Here is a 14,086-nt window from a genome sequence, read left to right as displayed (position 1 = left end):
AATAACCTGATACGCCACAATTTGGCAATAAGAAGAAATAACACAGACAAAATCCGAATTGGTCACAAATGTTTAAGAGATGAAACACCTTAATGAAATCACTTGCTAGTCAGATGTTCAATAACCAAATGCAAACATTGCCATATTTACAAGAAATGTAAGTATCCAGCATCAGTCCATAAAACCCATAAATTTTTCTTGTTTCTTTTAAAATGTAGCATGCACTACTGCATGCACCTTAGGATAGATGTGAGTTGGGGATAAGGGGAATGGAGAAAACACTGCTGGTATAATATTTGTTTGACTTATAACAGGGATTGTTTTTATCATAAATATAACTTTCTTCTCACCAGACCATGACTAGGTCCGCTTCTGATGGAAAAAATTTAGATTTCGTAGACCGCTTGTTTGTAGAAAAAAAATTCCATTACACAGAAAATAATTGTGGGTTAATAAAAATGATAAAGTAGATATATAATTTCTGATTCTGGAGAGTTGCTGATTTACAGCGGAAGTGGTTTTGCAAAGTGGTATGCATGTCAATAAAGAAATCGCAGTACATGTCAACCAAGTCCAATTTTTGTTTCACTGGATGTCCTAGAAGTTCCACTGCTGCCGTCTGACAGGTCCTGCGAGTTTACGGTTAATGAACTCACTTCACCTATGTGACTTCCTAGGCTATTAATATCAGCCCGCAGTTGTCTGCATAGCCTTTGCTGGTTATTATTTATAGGGGGACCCTGCTTCATTTTATTAGTAGGTCCTACATTTTAATAGCCAGTAAAGCCTAAGTATACAGCTGTGAGCTGATATTAATAGCCTGGGAAGCTCCATGGGTATTACCCCCTTCCCATGCTATAAACATCGGCCCCCAGCCGTCAGCTTTTCCTCTGCTGGTTACGAAAATTGCGCGGGAGCCCACGCTATTTTTTTCCAAAAAATAATTTTTTAATTAAACCCTTAACGACCAGGGGTATTTTTGGTTTTGCATTTTCATTTTACCCTTCCCTTCTTTCCAGAGCCATAACTTTTTTTTTTCCCCCCATCAATATGGCCATGTGAGGGCTTGTTTTTTTGCGGGACAAGTTGTACTTTTGAACGACACCATTGGTTTTACCATGTCTTGTACTACAAAACGGAAAAAAATTCCAAGTGCGGTGAAATTGCAAAAAAAGTGCAATCCCACACTTGTTTTTGCTTGGCTTTTTTGCTAGGTTCACTAAATGCTAAAACTGTTCTGCTATTATGATTCTCCAGGTCATTATGAGTTAATAGACACCAAACTAGGTTCTTTTTTATCTTTTTAAGTGGTGAAAAAAAATTCCAAAGTTCATTAAAAGAAATGCGCCATTTTCCGAGACCCGTAGCGTCTCAATTTTTCGTGATCTGGGGTTGAGTGAGGGCTTATTTTTTGAGGGACGAGCTGATGTTTTTTGAATGATACCATTTTTATGCAGATACATTCTTTTGCTCATCCATTATTGCATTTTAATGCAATGTCACAGCGACTAAAAAAACGTAATTCTCGCTACGCCATTTAGTGATCGGGTTAATGTTTTTTTTTATTGATAGATCAGGAGATTCTGAACATGGCGATACGTAATCTGTGTATGTGTGATTTTTATTTTTAATTGTTTTATTTTGAATGGGACAAAAGGGGGGTGATTTAAACTTGTATTTTTTTTTTATTTTTTCATATTTTTTAAAACATATATTTTTTAAAATTTTGGCATGCCTTCAATAGCCTCCATGGGAGGCTAGAAGCATCCCATACTTGATTGGCTGTGCTACAAATAGACGATGAGCTGATCGCCTATATGTAGCAGAATTACTGCATTGCTATGAGCGCCGACTACCGGGTGGCACTCATAGCAATATGGCATCAATAACCATAGAGGTCTCCAGCAGACCTGTGGTTGTTATGCCAACGCATCGTTGACCCCCGATTATATGAAGGGGTCAGCGATGCACACATTTCTGGCCGCGCTGCCGGAAGCGTCTGTTAAATGCCTCTGTCATCGTTTGACAGCGGCGTTTAACGGGTTAATAGGCGCAGGTGGATCGCGATTCCACCTCCGCCTATTGAGGGCACATGTCACCTGTTCAAAACAGCTGACATTCCTGGCTTTGATTGATGCAGGCTCACCGCTGGATCCCTCATCAAAGCAGGGGAAACAGTCTCCTGAGTTGTGTACCTAAACCTATCCTGAGTGATACTGTCTCCTGAGCTGTGTATCTAATCCTTTCCTATGTGATAATGTCTGCTGAGCTGTGTATTTAATCCTATCCTGTGCGATACTGTCTGCTGAGCCGTGTATTTAATCCTATCCTGTGCAATACTGTCTGCTGAGCCGTGTATTTAATCCTATCCCATGTGATACTGTCTGCTGAGCCTTGTATCTAATCCTATCCTGTGTGATAGTCTGTTGCGCTTTGTATCTAATCCTATCCTGTGTGATACTGTCTGCTGAGCCGTGTAGCTAGTCCTATCCTGTGTATTACTGACTGCTGAACTGTATCTAATCCTATCCTGTGTGATACTGTTTGCTGAGCCGTGTATCTTTATCCTATCCTGTGTGATACTGACTGCTGAGCCAGCGTGTATCTAATCCTATCCTATGTGATAGTGTGCTGCGCTTTGTATCTAATCCTATCCTGTGTGATACTGTCTGCTGAGCAGTGTATCTAATCCTATCCTGTGTGATAGTCTGCTGAGCCGTGTATCTAAGCCTATCCTGTGTGATAGTCTGCTGCGCTTTGTATCTAATCCTATCCTGTGTGATACTGTCTGCTGAGCCGTGTAGCTAATCCTATCCTGTGTATTACTGACTGCTGAACTGTGTATCTAATTCTATCCTGTGTAATACTGTCTGCTGAGCCGTGTATCTAATCCTATCCTGTGGGATACTGTCTGCTGAGCCGTGTATCTAATCCTATCCTGTGTGATACTGGGCTCCCCCTGCAGTCTGTGTCGACACGGTAATATATTATTTCCAGATTTACAGAAAGGCAATAACACCATAGAAATAAGAATAGGCCTCAGTTACCACAACTGTCTGCAAGGAAAACTGTTGATCATAGCAACCAATCACGGCTCAGCATCTTTTAGGCTATGTGCCCACGTTGCCTTTTTTTTTTTTATAGAGTTTCTGCCGTGTTTTTCCTAAACTCATCCCCATGCAATCCTATGGGATTCCGCAGTTGCTGTGTCAGTGCTGCTGATTTTACCGCTGCGGAATCGCATAGCAGTAAAATCTGCAGCATGTCCGTTATTTTTGCGGAATCGCGGCGATTCCGCGGCCATAGGATTGCATTGAAACACTCACTTTACCAATCAATCAATCAAATTTATTATCGCCAAGTACATATTACATATATACAAGGAATTCTTTGTGGCAAAGAGGCAACATAATATATAACAACAGATACAACAAGTAACATCTAACAAGACAGATACAGTATATAGTCTACACATGACGTTTTAATTGTTGAACAGAGAGTGGATAGAAGCTGTTCATATGGCGGTTGGTGCTGCATTTGGGGACTCTGAAGCGACGTCCTGAAGGGAGTAGTTGGAATGAGGAGTGTCCCGGGTGAGAGGGATCGGATGAAATTTTCAATGCGTGGGATCGAATACTCTTATCATAAAGATCCTGGATTTTAGGCAGGGGGAACCTATAATTCTCTCTGCTGTTCTGAAAGTCCTTTGTAAGCGGAGTTTGTCGTGCGCAGTGGCTCCCCCATACCAGACTATCAGAGAGGAACAAATCACAGATCTGATGACAGCATTAAAGAATAAGATCAGCAGATTCTTAGACAAACCATATCTTTTCAGCTGACGCAGGAAGAACATCCTCTGTTGTGCTTTTCTTATAACAGCATCCACGTTTTTCCCCCATTTAAGATCATGAGAGATGATAACACCAAGGAATTTGGTCTCTGTGACCCTAAGAACCACTTCGTCATGGATGTAGATTGGAAGTATCTCATGTTGATCGTTCCTAAAATCCACAACCATCTCCGCAGTTTTTTTAGTGTTGAGTACAAGATTATTGGCTTTACACCAGTCACATATTCTTTTCACCTCACTCCGATACAAGTCTTCAGCATTTCCCCTGATGAGACCAATCAGTGTCATATCATTGGCAAATTTCAAGATTTTTACTGCGTCTGCTGAAGAGATGCAATCATTCGTATAGAGAGAAAACAGTAACGGGGACAAAACACACCCCTGAGGTGCCCCGATGTTTGTGACCAAGGTGTCCGAAGTGAATGGTCCAACTTTTACACTCTGTATCCTGGCTGTCAGGAAGTTATAAATCCACAAGCATAAGTTGAGAGGGACTCCAAGAGCTACCATTTTCTTATGAAGTAAATTCGGATCAATGGTATTGAACGCTGAGCTAAAGTCCATGAAAAGAATCCGGACATATGAGTGCAGTTCATCTGTATGATCCAAAATGTACTTCAGTGCCAGATTGACAGTGTCGTTTGCCGAACGATTCTCCTTATAGGCAAACTGAAGCGGGTCCCATAGCTTCTGCGTGAATTTTATCAGGTGGGACATCATAATTCTTTCGAAGACTTTCATAGCTACAGATTTGAGTGCTACTGGTCTATAGTCGTTCAACTCAGAGGATCCCACTTTCTTGGGGACAGGGATAATTGTGGAACTTTTCCAACACTGAGGTACAACGCACTCTTTCAGTGACACATTGTGTATATTTGTCAGTATAGGGGCAAGCTGGGTAGCACATACTTTCAGACACATTGGAGATACACCATCAGCGCCAGGTGCCTTTTTGACCTTAAGTCTCTTCAGGATGCTTATCACCTCTGCCTCGGAGATCACTACTTGGGTGTTGCACAATGAATGATCTTTATATGAACAGACTGAGGAGCTTAGAGATGAATAGCCACTGTGTGTAGAGCTTGCCTCAAATCTGCAGTAGAATTCATTTAACTCTGCTGCCAGACTTCTGCTGGGGTTCACTATAGTGGGGTGGCTTTTATACTTGGTGACCTCTCTTAATCCTCTCCATGCAGATCTAGTATCTTTTGATGAGAACCTTTCCTCCAGAATCTTTGCATACTCGTGTTTGGCTTGATCTCTTTAGATAGCGAGTTCCTAAGTTTCTTGAATTCAGTAATATCGCCTGCTTTATAAGCCTCCTCTTTTCTCTTACGGATCAACCTGACTTTATTTGTAAACCACAGCTTGTTGTTTCCCCGAAAGTGGACAGATTTGGATGGAATAAACGTGTCTTCACAAAAACGGATATATGAGGACACTGCATCAACCCATTCATCCAGACCCGAGCATGTTTCCTGAAATACCTCCCAGTCCGCGCATTCAAAGCATGCTTGTAGTTGCAATTTTGCCTCCTCAGACCATGTCTTCTTTGTATAAACTGTAGGTTTGGATGTTTTCAACCTTTGCCTGTAGGCTGGAATTAAATGAATTAGACAATGATCTGAAAAGCCCACTGCTGCTCTCCTCACTGCCCTGTAGGCCCCTTTTATGACTGTATAGCAGTGATCAAGCGTATTGTTCTCTCTCGTGAAGCAGTTTATATGTTGAGTAAATTTGGGGAGATCCAGGTTGAGTTTTCCTTTGTTAAAGTCCCCCATTACGATCACAAATGCTTCTGGAGATCCTTTCTCCCATTCTGATATTTTGCAAGCTAATTCACCAATAGCAGCTTTAACAGATGCTTGAGGGGGAATATATACTGCAACCAGAACCATAGATGAAAACTCTCTTGGAGAGTAAAATGGTCTACAATTGAGTGCAAGGTACTCTAGATCTGGAGAGCAACCTTTTCCCAGTAGCAACCTTTTCCCTTTACGCATGTGGGTATGCCCATGTTCGGATGGTACCCAGGATCTGGAGGAGAGGAGACTCTCCTCCATGCCCTGAGTACCATATTCCTGTAAAAACTAGAATTAAAATAAAAAGTAGAGATATACTTACCCTCTGACGGCCCCTGGAGCCCTCCCTGTCCTCATTGGCGCTGCCGGCAAGTTCCACTCCCAGGGATGCATTGCGCAAATCACCCCAGATGATGTCACAGTCACGTGACCGTGACATCACAAAGGCCCTTCGCACAATGCTTCCCTGGGAACGGAACGTACCCGGAGCGCCCCTGAGGACTCCGGGGGCTGTCAGAGGGTAAGTATATCTCGATTTTTATTTTTTATTATTTTTAACATTCTGTCTTTTACTATTGATGCTGCATAGGCTTGACAAGTGTGACCAACCTGTCAATCACTTTTCCAAGAGATGCTTGAAATCGCTTGGAAAAGCGCAAGCTTTCTGCAAGCTAAAAACGCTTGCAAAATGCTAGTGTTTTGCGGGAAAACGCATGCGAATTCCGCATGTTTTACCCGTGGCGGGGAGTTGCGGAAATGCTGCGGACATTTCCGCAGCATTTCTGCAACGTGGGCACATAGCCTTAAACAGCTCTGGTGAAATGAAAGATGCTTAGTGATTGGGTGGGGCTATGAAGAGTGGGCGTGGCTGATACACACACGCATACACACACTCATTTTTATATATATATAAATGTTGCTTGCTGTAGACTGACGTTACATAATTACCAGTAAGTGTGTATTAGTCTCAATTTCCCAATGTTGCATGATAACACTTCTTTACGTGATGTTTCTGTGCTCAGTCCAACAGAGAGAGGCCCAATACGGCGGAGCTCTCGACTGGCTCTAAAGGAACGCCCAAATTATAATGACAGTCGGTGCCTATATCCATCACTGAAATATATCAGACGTCGTGTTCCATACAGCAGAGTAACAAGTAAGGTTTATGTCTGTGTTTTGTTTTACATGTTTATACTTATGTTTTCCTGTTACAATTGTATCTACTTTTTTGCTGAGAGCAGAAGTAAATGTGTACAGGTTTACCACCTTTCTATCTACTTAGACCCTGCCAGTGTCAGAATTTAATAGTCGCATGTCAGTATAAGGCCACGTTCAGTAGTTGGTCAATATTTTATATGAATATTTGAAAATCAAGACCAAGAGTGGGTGAAATATGCAGAAGTGATGACGTGTTTCTATTTTCTACCTTTCCTTTGAAAAGAGACCTGGCTTACAAGTACTAATGTAAAATAGGGAGTGTTTTTATCAAGTATGTTTGTATTTTTTTTTAAATTTTTGATTACTGTGTTAATAATGGGGCTGTCTGTTTGACCTTTCCTCCTTTTCTAGTATACTTATCTTCATGTATGATGCAGCACCCGTCTACAGGTCATTTATGCCTATTTATGTAGTGCACCTTTTGTATTTCCCAGCAGCCTTCAGCTCGTTTGCATTGTTGTGTCTGGTGTCTACTAACTAATGAACAGTAGCCAATTGAAAACTGAAGTTATGGAAAAAAAGGTCTAGGAAGTCTAAACATGTATGACCCCACAACAGTAGGGACCGCCCACCCCAAAAGTCACTCTCCTCCATTTGCACTCTCCCTCAGTCTGCCTGGGCCAGTACCAACTCGCCCATATTTTAACCTGAGAAACGCAAAAAAGGGGAGAAAGACATAATAACGGCAGATCCTTAGGAATGGGGATAGTCTTAACTCAAACTTCAAGACATCTAGCGAATTCCTTCCGACTCACATTCAACAGAGCTAAGTCAAGCTGGGCGCTTCCTAGGAACCAACTTTTAATGTTTAAGAGATGTTTGTTTTTTCTTGAGCGACCACTCCTGTGGTCTTGTCAACTGGGGGAGGTTCCATCCAGTGTCGACCGGCATCCAGGAGGGGATATCAATTGGCTTAATGTCGAGCACTTCCCAGGCAGCCGCCAGATCTGCCGGGGAGCGTATTGTAATCTGACGATTATCTACGTCGACCGCGAGGCCAAAAGAGTACAGCCATCTAAAAATCAGGCCTTTAGATCTGAGTTCCATTAGTAAAGGTTTGAGGATACATCTTTTTACAAGTATTGAAGGGGCAATATCTTGAAAAAGTTGGAGTTTGGAATTTGGATGGCTGCTGTGTTGACATAGCTGAGGAGACCACAGATAACGTCTCTGGGGGGGTCGTTTGGTTTTGACTTTGGTTAGGTGCACAATTATAGATTCAGCTCTCTTTTGGCGAAGAAAGTTAGTGAAAATTTAATTAGAAACTTTTACAAGGGTTTCATGTGCAAAAGATTCAGGTATGCCTCTCAATCGGATGTTTTTCCCCGGCTTCGGTTTCCTTGGTGTTCTGCCGCCAAGAGTTCCATATTTAGTTGTTGTTGTTGCTGGAGGACTTGATCTCGGAAGAAAGTTATCACACTGACTGTTTCCATGTTGGTAGATTCCAAAACCTCTACTCTCTGACAAAGTTGTTGTAAATCTGTTCGAAGGACGGTCAATTCTTCTAAGAAGGGCTTCATATTCTGAGCCATTAGTTTTTTTCATAAATGCTCTGGAAATCTGCACAGAGTCTCCCTGATCAGATTCGCAATCTGAGCCGTCTCCACTGGAGTCTGACCCCTCCATATTATCTGGGGAGGCAGGTCTCTTAGAAGATTTTGTAAGAGGGGTTTGTGTGGCGTCAGATGTCTTTTTTAGGTATTTGTCTGGATCTCCATGAGCTTTATGGATTTGTACCTCAGCTGTGCTCTTAGTTGTTTGTTTTTCCATGCTCTTTATTTAAATAATAATGGAGCTTCTGATAGCGTGTAGTGCAAAGATCACCACTTGAACATCATAGCATACAATTAATTTTCCATTTTGTATAGATATGCAACATTTATAATGTTCAATACAAAATATTATTGTGGTACCGTGTTAGCCAGAAAAATAGATGTAATTACTTATGCCCCTAAAAAAATTTGAGCGAAGTATTCAAGAAGCGATACCTTTATTGGCTAACCAGAGAAATTATATTTACAAGCTTTCAAGGCTCAGGCCTCTTCATCAGTTTTTCAGTAGGTTTTTCAGATCCATATGTGTTCAGTACATTAGGGTATCTTCCATTCTTTTATAGAATGACCAGTAGGTGTCACTCTTGTACTGGTCTGTGGGTTCAAACATAGACTTTTAGGGCTCATACACACTTGCGAGAGACTCGCACGAATCGCATGAAAACCTAGCACTGAGCACTGCCGCGGGCACTGGGACCGGAGCGTGCGGCTGCATAGGAATGTAGCCGCACACTCCGGTCCGATTGCCAGCGGCAGTCCCAGGTTTTCATGCCAGAGACTCGCATGAGAATCGTTCGAGTCTCTCGTAAGGGAGTATGAGCCCTTAGGCTGTGTGCACGTTACGGATTTAGATGCGGATCCGCAGTGTTTTTGGACGCGCAGAATTGCATCAAATCCTCAGCGTAGTGCACAGCCAATGATAGACTATGGGAATTTATGGTTTGTTGTGCACATGCTGTGAAAAAATACGCTCGGATTTGCAGCGGGTTTTTTTTCCACAGCATGTCAATTCTTTTTGCTGATCTTCAGCATTTCTGAACTCATTGATTTGCATTGAGTAAGTCAAATGCGCAGGTTTAAAAAAGATCTGTGGATTTGCATGCGAGAAACGCTGCAGATAGGGAGGAGGGAAGTGTGTGTTCAGAGACTGTGCGTGTCTGTATGAGGTGGTCTGTGTGTATCTATGTGTGTGCGTGTGTCTGCGTGGGTCGGCGGGTGTGTGCGCAGCTGTGTGGGGGCCTGCTACAGTGACATCAGTAGCTGACGATGGGACAGTAAGTAGTCCCATCATCCGGCAACTTTGTCGAATAGTAAAAAAAGAAAAACAGACATATTCACCATACTGCTAATCCACGAAGCTCTTGATCCTTTGTAAAAAATAAATAAATAAACAAAATAATAATAAAGTCAACCGTATACTCACTGTTGCAACTTAATCCATATAATAACGAGTGTCCCACGACGATTTCCCATGGATAGCTGTCACATCAGGAGATGTGACCGCTCCCCAGGGGCCTCCGGTGATACAATGAGGAAGGTATCCTTCTGCACTGTACCACTCTGCCGTCATGTCACAGGAGTTCATCTAGTCACTTGCGGCCCCGCTGCGTGAGAAAATTCTCACACAGCAATGCCGTCAAGTGAGAGGATGAACTCCAGTGAGACCCCTCAGTGATAACACTGCAGGAGCCATTGTTTCCTGTCAGTGTGTCACTGGAGGCCCAATATAGCGGCCGCATCTCCTGATGTGACAGCTCTATAGGGGAGATAATTGTGGGACACTCGTTATTACATGGATTACGTTGGAACAGGCAGTATCCGGTTGACTATATTATTTTTTTTTTTTTTTTTTTACAGGGGATCGAGGGCGTCGCAGGAATTAGGCATAAAATAAAGATGGAAAACTATGTTGTGTTTTATTTAATTAAAATACATTATTCTGGCTGTGTTTATTTACCATATAACAACTATAGGATAAGTAATGGATCGATTTCTTATCGCCTCTCTATTACTAACCGGGTTGATGACACCTTACAATGCAAAGGTGACATCCACCCCTTATTACCCCATATGCCACTGCTACAGGGCAGTGGGAAGAGAGGCTAAGTGCCGGAATTGGTGCATCTTAGAGATGCGCCTTTTCAGGGGCAGCTAAGAGCTGGTATTTGTAGCCAGGTGTGGGGGCTGGGGGTGTTTGTCTTTATTTAACTCTTTATGTACCATTTTATTATGTTTATTACTAAACATCAGGCTTTGTATTTATCTATCTATAATATCTATAGATAGATAGATATCTAGCCATCTATGTATAGATTAGCTATCCATCTATCTATAGATCTTTCCATCTATAGATGTATCTATCTATCTAACTCTCATATCTATCTCGACCAGGTCCGCCGGAAGACTCCTTTGTCTCTGCTGTCGTGGGGCCTGGGAGGGAGCCGGTACTCCCCAGGCGTCCATCTATATCAGCTGCGATCCTGCGCTCTCCGGAGCTCCACAACCCCGGTAGGTCCATTGCGTTCTGCCTCTCAATGCTCGAGCAGGAAGCTGTTTCAGGGGGTTTTACATGCAAGAACCCCTGTTTTAATAGTTTTTCGTGGCCTTGGTGAGGGAAATCAAACGACTCACGTCTGTCCCTGCAGCTGCCCAGTCCACACCTCCAGAGCTATAACTTTTTAATCTTTCTGCTGACGGAGCTTTAAGGCAGCTTGTTTTTTGCGGGACCATTTTTATTTACATTTCTTCTTGTTTGATCTCTTTTTATTGCACTTTTTGTTCAGTGGTATGATGATAAAACATAGTTTTTTTGCCTGGATTTCTATTTTTTTTCTTTTTTTTTTCTTTTTTTACGGTGTTGACAGAAGGGGTTAGCTAGTGGGACAGTTTTATAGTTCGGGACGTTCCGGACGCGGGGATAACAAATATGCATACCAAAATACATTTAAAAAGAAGGAAGAAACATTATGAAACCAATAAATACGTATGTTTATGTAAAAAAAAAAAAAAGTACACATATTTGGTATCATCGAGTCCGAATGACCGGACCAATAAAACAGTCATGCTAGTCATCTATTTTTCAGTGCACACTGTAAAAAAAAAAAGCAAGAAAGGAGCAAAAACCTTTGCCTTTTCATCATATTGCCAAACAAACAGTACAATAAAACGCAATCAAAAAGTCAAATCGAAATAAAAATAGTAGCGATGAAAACATAATCTTGTCCTGCAAAATATATCAAACCACCATACAGCTCCAACAGTGGAAAAATGAAAAAGTTATAACTGTCAGAATAAAGCCATGCAAAACATTTTTTTCTATAAAAAAAGTTTTAGTTACAAAAAAGCGGCAAAACATAAAATAACTATAGAAATTAGGCATTGTTTTACTCATACTGACCCGAAGAATAAAGCCTTCTTATCAATTTTACCACAATCTGAATGTCACTAAAAAAATAACCCAAAAAAAATTCCTGAATTGCTGGTGTTTGTTCATTCTGCCTCCCAATAATCGGAATAGAAAGTGATTAAAAAATGTCCTTTGCCCAAACATGGTACCAATAAAAACGTCAATTCATCCCGCAAAAAACAAGCCATCACATGGCTCGGCTCCCATTTATCCTATGCTCTGTGCTGAGCCCTTACACCGGGGTTATCGTGTAACTTTCTGAAATACGTGTTTCCACAGTGGAAGATTCCTTATAATGAAGCAGAAGGAGGCATTGTGGATGGCGTCTGACCTGTGATTCAGCGGTGTCCATCTTTTTAGTCGTACATAAGTGTCAATTTTTGTGCACCTCTGAAAAGGACACCTCTAAACAGAGGCCAGACGGAGTCTAGAGTAACTGTGCTGCCTCATTATAGTTAACCAGCAAAGTATTGGGTAACACAACCCACAAAAATCTCTCACTTAACAGCTGTCGGCAATAGAGAAAATAATAAAATATAACATTTAATGAAGAATTATTGAAAAGCTACTCTTAGACAAAAAGTGATAGTACATATTTTAAAATCACACCCCTTGACTAACAGTGCTGTAAACTAACCACAAGGATATCTATTTAAATTGATCAATAGATCTCTGTGCTCAAATAGTACGTACAACTGATCCCAGTTCTAAATACCACCAAGACTGGATTCATATAGATGACAAACTGTAATAAAAAAATGTACAAGCATAGGAAATTAGACATAGGTCAACAACATTCCTCTACTCCTTAAGGAACAAAACTATCACAGTTCATGTGTGGATATATACAATAGGTGAGAAAAAATACAATTCTGTAAGAAAGGAACAATCTCACCCATGGATAGAGATGAAGTCAGCTGTCATTTTCTCAATCCAATGTAGCGAAAATCCAAGAAAGGGAGTGGAGCATACTGTTCCTATTAAGCCCTATCAAGGCTAACATGGCCTTAAGCCCCAAAACTCCTGCCCGTACAAGGGCAGTCCACATCTGATCCTTAAAAGTAAATAGCCCTACTTGTCCCTGTGCATTCCGACGCGTTTCGTCACTCTTGTGACTCTTCAGGAGACATAGCAGCACATACGGGCACATAAAGGGAAATTCACTCCCTAACATAGCTTGTTCAAATGACCATGCTCAAAACAGCAAAACAAAAAACCCTGTTTGGGAGAGAACAGACAAATTGCGGCGCCCTAAGTGCGTAAACACAATATTGTAGTCTTTGAAGAGTGCATAATTTTATGCACTCACCTGATAGAAGACTAATATGGCTTTAGATTCTGTATCAAAAATCCTTCCTTCTGGGATACTTTTGCAGATTGCTTGCCTCGGGTGGATCCAAGTGAAAGAGCCAGATTTAGGCTCACACAGGATGAGTAAATCAAGAAAGGCACATCCAGCCCATGAATGGCAGCGCTTCCCAGGACTCACATCCAAAGATATTTCATATTTTTTTTATTTGATAGGTTAAAAGAGGAGATACAACGCGTTTCGGTCCAAATTTTATACTATTAGGATTTGTACTGTGTTTTTATGATACCTGATGAAGGATATACACTGTATCCGAAACGCGTTGTATCTCCTCTCTTTTAAGAGAGGGCTGGATGTGCCTTTCTTGACATGCTCAAAACAGGTGTTTTTATAGAGCTTTCTTAATTAATCTTTAATAATAATCTTAATTTAATAATAATCTTAATTAATCTTTAATAATAATCTTAATTTTTTATATAGCTCTAACATATTCTGCAGCACTTTACAGTTTGCACTCATTATCATCACTGTCCCCGATGGGGCTCACAATCTAAATTCCCTATCAGTTTGTCTTTGGAATGTGGGAGAAAACCAGAGTACCCAGAGGAAACCCACGCAAGCACGGGGAGAACATACAAACTCCTTGCAGATGTTGTCCTTGGTGTGATTCAAACCTAGGACCCCAGCGCTGCAAGGCTGCAGTGCTATCCACTGAGCCACCGTGTAATTGGTCAGAAAAAAACACATGATCAAAATGTCCAATCAGGATGACTCACCCATACACGTTAGAAAATATGCCTGGAACACCGTAATTTCTTGCGGCACATATTTCCATCATTGCCGCTACATATCCAGCGCCGAAACCCGGAACAAGCCTTTGGAACGCAAGGGCACATGGCCATCATGGCTGCTAAGCTTGCGGGGCACATAACCGGAACTAACCTTTGG

The 14,086-nt window shown here is 41.5% G+C and overlaps 1 long non-coding RNA gene across 1 annotated transcript in view; it reads left to right on the top strand.

The window, feature by feature from the left end:
- The window catches only part of LOC141083079 (uncharacterized), a 64,710-nt gene that overhangs the window by 12,155 nt on the left and 38,469 nt on the right, over positions 1-14,086 (top strand). Inside the window, exons 2-3 of the long non-coding RNA XR_012230646.1 lie at positions 6,675-6,808; positions 10,815-10,931. This is a non-coding gene — a long non-coding RNA (uncharacterized lncRNA). The remainder of the gene's footprint in view (positions 1-6,674; positions 6,809-10,814; positions 10,932-14,086) is intronic.

The sequence above is a fragment of the Dendrobates tinctorius genome, unplaced genomic scaffold (genome assembly GCF_039654945.1).
Source record: "Dendrobates tinctorius isolate UK_male_01 unplaced genomic scaffold, ASM3965494v1 ptg000019l, whole genome shotgun sequence".
Lineage (NCBI taxonomy): Eukaryota > Metazoa > Chordata > Amphibia > Anura > Dendrobatidae > Dendrobates > Dendrobates tinctorius.
Note: the sequence above shows the minus strand (reverse complement) of the source record. Positions and strands in the feature narration are given on the sequence as shown.